At 33.6% G+C, this 7,708-nt stretch overlaps 1 pseudogene; it reads right to left on the reverse strand.

The window, feature by feature from the left end:
- Positions 1–1,354: 1,354 nt before the first annotated feature.
- LOC109860062 lies at positions 1,355–3,223 on the reverse strand (annotated as a pseudogene).
- Positions 3,224–7,708: the final 4,485 nt, after the last annotated feature.

Here is a 7,708-nt window from a genome sequence, read left to right on the forward strand (position 1 = left end):
ATAATATATACATGTATATAATATATATATATAATATATATATATATGTACCCATATACATAGATTGTGATATAGTTTTGCCTACATGTAATTACTTACTCTATATTTTTATAGTACATGTGTATTATGTAAGAAGATTGGTTTTTATTTTAATATTAATCTTTTATTTATACAGATATTTTAAAATATTAAGTTTCACGATAATTGTATCAACATAAGTAAAATTTAAATATGTATTTACTACATGGCGACTCATGTATTTATTAACATAAAACGAACATATATAGAGAGAGAGTCATAGTAGTTTCAGGCTTATAATTTAATATATAAGTATTATACACTCGAATCTTGTTCGAAAGTATCTTTGCATGCTGCTCGTAAAATTGTATTATTTTAGCGATTCTAGCAAGTAAATATCACGTTGATAATCTAACAGGATCCGACACATGATCATTTCATTCTGGTTTTACACACAAAAAAGCTTATATATAAAAGCTTTTCACACACACACATACACATATATATATACGCACACACACACACACACAAATCTTGCGAATAGATATCTATGCTCAATTATACATAATAGTCGATGGTTGAATTTATTGCAGACAGCCTTCTCGAATTGTTCGAATGATAATAAAAATATTTAGAAGATATTTCTTCTAAAGATTTCAAAAGATTATTAAAATTTGAAATTGTTAAAAATCTCTGAATATTGAATAAAGCAATAGTCTGATCACACATTCGTTCAGTCTGAATTTTCTGAACATAATCACTTATGGCTGCGTTCTGATATTCATTGTCAGTATTAAAAATCGACAGAGCACCGATTGCCAAGATTTTCTTGCACAGATCGTTTTCCTAAATTTTGTTTGCAAAAAATTTTTGCGCAGATCCCGATTGTTTATAATCATCATCAGATCCCGTTTGCACAGAGATCATATTGCGCATATTAAAACAAGACTACTTTTTTTATGTTCTTTTTGTTTGTGTTGTAAGCATGTAGCATAGATATATATGAAAATAGACTGCGCATGTGAGAGGGGAAGTGAGTCAAAACCTAGAGCGAAACAGATGCTTTTTTTCGTGTCTCTGTCTTTCAGCATCTGGATTAGAGATTCCCCAGAAGACAACTCAACGACCGTTCCGTTTCAGTCATATGCACACATTTATTTATAGTACACGTTACGTATAGTATAGATAAATGCGCGCTTATGCGTGAAACGGAACGCAGTTTTGGTTAGGGATCTGGTTTTTACTATTCTCATAATTTATAATATTAATTACAATAATCTGGTGAAATATTGTTGTGTGTGTAAAGCAGGAAAATAGAGAGAAAGAGAGAAAAAAAAGAAAAACTATTTTTTTTTTTTTTAATGTTTTATTCTGAATCGATTAAGACTAAAACGAAAATGATCGGTTTTGTCTTAATTCTTTATATTTCTTGAAATATTGCGCCGTGGAAATCTCTCTACTTTTTAATCGCGTGAATTTCGTGTATAATAGGCGGCACGGGTGCCTCGTGCCGTTCGCGCGCAACTTCATTGACATAATTCACTAAGATATTCACTATCTCGCAATTTTTGTAAATACAATAGAATATGCTAAAGTAAAATAGATACACCATTGTGATGTGCAACGTACATTCTAAAAAAAAACGTATGAAATATGAAATATTTCAACAAAAAAATGTTCAGACTGTTGCACATTCAAAGACAAAGCACATATTTTGAACAAGAAACATAAATGTGAACAACGTTACATTTTTCATCTTTTTTGTCATACGATTATTTATTCAAGATTAGAGAATGTTTAGTTTTTTCTTAAGAAGACGTGACTGAGCAAAACAAATTTTATACGGCTCGACAAATGTAATTTAAAAGCATAGACGTATACGTATAGACTGAATGTAACGCTTGACAACAATGTAACGATGTGAAAACATTCGCTCGGCATCCGTACGACGTTAAATGCACCAACGTCGCGTCTTTGAACGCATATTTTTTGTTCCTTTTGGTATACACGATGAGTAAATATTAGCGCGCGAATGTTACCTTCTCGTCTACATAATAGCACGCGCAACGATGAGTTACTGAAACAAAAACAATGGTCACCGAGTATATCTCGTCAACTGTTCGTATCGGCGCCGCTACTTGTTCCAAACGTCATACGCGAAGTTAATCAAATATCAAATCTGTAAGCGTCGCAATTATTATTATATATATATATATATATCCTGCAATTTCCAGTCTAAGTCTATGTTTAAAAGTAAATGTACTGCAAAAAGTACTCACACTTTTTGATGACGTCGGGCTTACGGCAAAGTAGGTAGATCTTCTTTCATACAGTATTGCCATAATCCAAGAATTATGTCCCTGACGTATTTGTCATCAAAATAAATTGCAAAAGGAAATATTTTCTGATCTGCTGGTGATAGTTTGTTAGCCGTATCAATTCCCATATCGTTATAAAATTTCTAATTCCTCGTGGTAAAGTATTGCAATACTTCAAGACCGACTAAAATTTGCTTTTTAATTCTGACCATACTATTCGCGAGGATATAAAAAGAACTCAAACATAAAAATATCAAAACTTTACTACATAAGCCTATGATATTTTACAGTAGAATTTCAATAATTTCAAGCACATAAAACTGATTCTTTCTATAAATTATTTGAAATTATTTTCTTCTTCTTCCAGTTAGTAACTAACTGATAAGAAGAGACGAAAGATATATGTTTCTCTTTCTCTTAGATTAGGAATAAACTGTGCACTCTACGAGTTGCGCAGTTACTCAAGAATATTATATTCACGAAATTTATAAATAACAAGAACAACTATTAGCTCGCTCATAAATGAGAATTCAAAATTATAATGCTCAAAATTATTAGAATTTTACTGTATGTAATTTTATGTAATAGATGTACAAACATTTTATTGAAATATATAAAAAGATACTTGAAAAAACTTACAATTTCTTCTGTCGAAATATCAGCATTAGAAAGTCGATTAAATACGTAGGAATAATGTGGAAGAAAAAAAAACAAATAAGTTGTGCACAAATTTATTGATACGAGGGTCGTTTGAAAAGTTTTGTGCCTCAATATGAAAATGGCATTACTCGTTAAAATCATTCTGGTATTACAATCGTACATGCTTTAAGAGATACCTGTAAAAATTTATAGCCATTTTGGACGCTCAGATGTTGTTTGACAGTCATTTGTGTCAGTCGATGTCAATGTTTTTGTAAAAATAGAAAAAATTGAATATTGTGCCGTGATTAAATTCTTGCGTTTGAAAGGCAAGACGCCTGCGCAAATTAAAGCCGAGCTGGACGCTGTTTACGGGAACTCTGCCACCGTGAAAAAATGGACAGCTAAATTTAAACATGGTCGTATCAGCTTGACTGATGATGGGCGTTCGGAACGGCTAACAACTGCGACCATCATTGATAACATCGAAAAAGTTCACCAAATGGTATTGAACGACCGTCGAATCAAGATTAGAGAAATAGAAGATGTTGTGAGCATATCATATAAAAGAATGTATTTATCATATATTGACTAAAGAATTAGACATGCGTAAGCTAACCGCGCGTTGGGTGCCGCGCTTGCTCACTGTGGATCAAAAACGCATTCGAATGAACATTTCTAAGGTTCTGTTAGAGCGGTTTAAGCAAAACGAGTCGGATTTTTTGCGTCGATTAATAACTGTCGATGAAACGTGGATCCACTACTTCACTCCTGAAACGAAGATACAATAAAAAAACAGTGAATTGCTGGGTGAATTCAAAGGATAAAATCAAAGGGTAAATCTGCTCCGAAAAAGGCGAAGACGGTTCTATTGGCCGGGAAAGTGATGGCGACTGTTTTTTTTTGGGATAGTCATGGAATTGTGTTTATCGACTATCTTGAAAAAGGTAAAACAATAACGGGGGAGTACTACGCATCGTTACTTGATAGGCTGAAGGCAGAAATTGTAAAAAAATGGTACTATGAAAACGTAGGATTATCCTCTTAGAATCATCGTCTCGTCCGTTGGCACGCCGCTCCATGGGTTAGCATTCTTTTTACACAAAATAATTTATAAGAGTTTACCATTAGCCAAGAGTCATGTTTCTAACAGTTTTTCTTTAGTGAAAAAAATCTCGGATATTTTTTTTTACATTGACGATTATTTTGAATTAATTTCTTTGGATGCAATTTCTCTATTTACTAATGTTTCTTTGGAGCTGGCGGTCGACAGTTTTCTGAACAGATGGCGATTTCTTGAGAGAGAAACAACTCTACCTCGGGATGAATTCATTACGGCGGTTCGCTTAGTTTTGAATTCTACCTTTTTTGTTTTTAACGATAGGTTTTACAAACAAACATTTGGAACGCCGATGGGTTCTCCTCTCTCCCGTTGTTGCCGATCTGGTTCTGCAGGACCTTGAGAGCTACGCACTTGGCAGGCTTTCATTCATTTCCCCTTTTTATTTGAGATATGTCGATGATATTGTCTTGGCATCTCCAAAAACGTATCACAAGGAGGTACTTGACTGTTTCAATTCTTACCATCCTAGACTCCAATTCTCAGTTGAGATTGATAATAATAACTCTTTAAATTTTCTTGACGTTACCTTGACCATTGCTGACAATTTTATAATCACTGATTGGTACCATAAGCCATCTTTTTCTGGCCGGTACCTAAATTTCCATTCGTACCATCCTCTTTGTCAAAAAATTGGAACGATCATAGGTTTGATCGATAGAGCGTTTTTCCTTTCTCATCCGAGATTCCATGAAAAAAATTTTCAGCTTATCATACATATCCTTCTAAATAATAATTATCCCCTACAATTAATCTTCGATGTGATTGGTAAGCGTCTCAAAGGTTTATTTAATGGTAGTGTGGGGAGTGAAGGTCGATTGAAGCGAGTTCTCGAGGATGCAAATGAGAACAAAAAATTTTTCGTTGTCCCGTATGTGCGATCATTTGCGAGAGGTGCGGCCGAATTTGTTAAGTCTAGAATAGACAGTAGGCTTGCCTTTGTTAGCGGTAATAAACTCTCAAGATTTATCCGTGTTCATAAAGATCCATTGCCTGATACCTCCAGATCTAATGTGGTTTATTATATAAAATGTAACGATTGCCAGGCTTCATACGTTGGACAAACGAAAAGATTGCTCAGTACACGCATTACTGAGCATAGAAACCACTTTCGTCGCAACACATCGCAACCATCTGTTATTACCGACCATAGAGTTGAATACAGTCACAATTTCGATTGGAACAACGTCCGTATATTAGATGAAGAACACTCTTACAGGAAGCGTCTCGTTTCTGAGATGCTCTGTATCAAGAAGCAAACGGCTGGTCTCAATTTGCAGAGCGATACTGAGTTACTAGATAATTTATATTTACCGTTAGTAGAGAAGTTTAGAAAACTTTGAGATGTTTAATTCTTTGTTGTAAACAACAGGTGTCTCTGGTTCTCTCCTTCTTTTCGCGTATATTTGTATGCTCGATTTGTCGTCACTCTCGTTACATTGTTGAGAGGAACAACACGTGTTTTATCCGGTTTAATATGTGCGTCACAACATCGTACGTTTATATGTTTATTTATTAAGTAATGTGAGTAATCTTTTGTTTTCTTTATTTGTAATCTTTAAATTATTCTATCTCATTATATTGTTATTTTGTAGTTCTGAAGAGGATCCCACCCAGGGATCGAAACGTCAATTTTTTTAAATAAAGAGAATTTGAAAATTAAACTTATATACTTCTAACTGTGGTTAGGCTCACAGTGACCGTTACTACACAAGTTTTTGTTGTAAAAAAACGGCCGCATTTGAAGAAGAAAAAAATGCTGTTCCATCAAGATAACGTACCGTCTCACACTTCGGCAGTTGCTATGGCAAAAATTTACAAATTGCGATTCGAATTATATAATTAACCACCTACCGTATTCACCAAATCTAGCCTCCAGCGACTTTTTCTTGTTTCCTGCGCTCAAAGTTTGGCTTGGAGGACAGAGATTTTCATCAAACGAAGAGATCATCGCATCCGTAGAAGTCTATTTTGCAGAGCAAGACGCTAATTACTATTTTTGAATGGGTTAAAGAAGTGGGAGCATTGCTGGAAAAAGTGTATCGACTTAAAAGGAGACTACATTAAAAAATAAAACTGAATTTGACCGAAAAAATACTTGTTTTTATGTTAGACTCAAAACTTTTCAGACAACCTACGTACGTATAAAGCCATCCGGATACCAAGTCTGTCCTTCACAGAAAAAAAATGGAGTTGCTTCAAGTAAAGTTGACGTCACGGGCTGCCACAAAAATAAATAGTTTATTCGATTGCATATGCGATTAATTTAATGTCTAGATTCTTAAAGCAACTATCTGCTATGCAATATGTATAGTGCAATAATATTGATGTTGCATCAACAGGATATATTTCAATTAAACTGATACTGTTGATTCAACATCATTTTTTTTCTGTGTTCAAAAAGATAATCATAAGTGATGTTCCTGCTTTTCTCTATCATTTTACCCCATGTAATAAGCCTTACATTTCCCTGCGTTACGTTGTACACAGGTATGCTTTTTGATCTGTTAAAATCAATAATTATAATTTATTTGTTGTTTAGATGCAATATAAAATAGAAAAACATTTAATAAAACAAAAAATATAAGTATGTACTTTTTCTTGTTGGTACCAATAATACACATGAGAAGAACATTATACTATTAATTGCAATGTCGACTGGAATAATTTCGGTACAGTAAGTTGGTATGTAGTGCATCGGTCTAATAACATCTTTGCCTGTCCCGACAATTATACCTTCAACTCCATTTAAAGTATCAACCCATCCTGGCAATGGCTCCAATAAAATGAGAAGTACTGCGCAGCATGAAAATTTTTTAATTTGATTTTTTATGAGTTGTTGCAAACTATTAGTCCTTATAGCCAGTAAATGTATTGCGATAATTACCCCAATGGAAGGTCTAACAATAAAATACGGAAAATTAAGATATTCATTGGCCACTAATGTTAAAACGTTTTGAAGACGTGTAACACGTTTTGATGCTGATCTAATAATCTGCAAATAAAAATGTATATAGAAAATATATATATTTTTCAAATATATAATAAAATACTAATAAACAATAGTAAAGTATTATAATTAATATATATTATTGTTAATGTTATACAAATTTAATTACTGTAATAAGATCGATAGCTTCTTCGTCCAGCCATTCAACGAGTCTCATGATATCATGAGGATCATGAGGAGAATCGTAAATATTTGTTTTGCCAACTCTAATACTCTAGGTATACCCATCTTTTGAAATTAAATTGAACATGACCGGATTTATATTTCTCAATTTTATAAACTTCAGAGCCAGAAGATTCATTCTTCATTCTTTATTAATTATTAAAAAACACGCTGGTGGAAGAAGGGCGGCATTAAATTATCAGACCATCTTTGATATATGTTCTAATATTGCGAGACAAACTCCAAGTGCCTCGGTGGCCGAATAGGAAAGGCGACAGCCCGGAAAGCTGGAGATTCCAAGTTCGACTTCTGGCTGAGGAGTTTTTTACGCAACATTTTAAATTAGTTGGGAGAGATATTCGGCGTCCTTCATACGTGATGCAAATCTAGCATCCTATATGATTACAAGAATTGACATTTCAATTCAAAAAACTCATGTGT

The sequence above is a fragment of the Pseudomyrmex gracilis genome, unplaced genomic scaffold, assembly GCF_002006095.1.
Source record: "Pseudomyrmex gracilis isolate BER0280 unplaced genomic scaffold, ASM200609v1 scaffold_322, whole genome shotgun sequence".
Lineage (NCBI taxonomy): Eukaryota > Metazoa > Arthropoda > Insecta > Hymenoptera > Formicidae > Pseudomyrmex > Pseudomyrmex gracilis.